We start from the raw sequence: 633 nt of genomic DNA on the forward strand, positions 1-633 counted from the left end.
CACATTTAGGTATTTTGGAATGGAACGCATCCTTTGCCGTTGGTGCTCGGCTCATGTAATGATGTCATCATCCTGAGACAATAGCAACAGCTAGCACTCCTATGCAGCTAAATTTGGACACGCTCACACACACACACACACACACACACATACATACATACATATATATACACATTCAAGCTGCACTTCCAACTGCTGGACCACAGGTCCCACCATGTAGTTTATTTATGAAAACCTTTTTGAATTTTGATTTTAAATATTATCTTTAGCGGTGTTCGAAGCATTAGCAGAAGTTACTGTCAGATAACCAAGATGATGTCATCATCATGCAACAAAGATCAACAATGGCCACTGCTAACTACTGCTAAAAGATAAAATTTAAATTCCAAATTCAAAACGTTCATAAAAAAACAATCTGGGTGGTCCCTGTGGTCCAGCAGTTTGAAGTGCAGCTCAGACACCGGCCATAACTGCAAGTTTGATGTCTTGTAGGGAAAGTTTAGCTGCATTGGAGCGCTAGTGGTTGCTATTGTCTCAAGATGATGACATCACCGCAAAGGCTGCATTCCATTCCAAAATACCTAAATGTGAACTTCAACATTTAAAGTTTAACTTTTACATTCAGATTTAAAC

Source organism: Austrofundulus limnaeus, unplaced genomic scaffold, assembly GCF_001266775.1.
Source record: "Austrofundulus limnaeus strain Quisiro unplaced genomic scaffold, Austrofundulus_limnaeus-1.0 Scaffold155, whole genome shotgun sequence".
NCBI classification, from domain to species: Eukaryota; Metazoa; Chordata; class Actinopteri; order Cyprinodontiformes; family Rivulidae; genus Austrofundulus; species Austrofundulus limnaeus.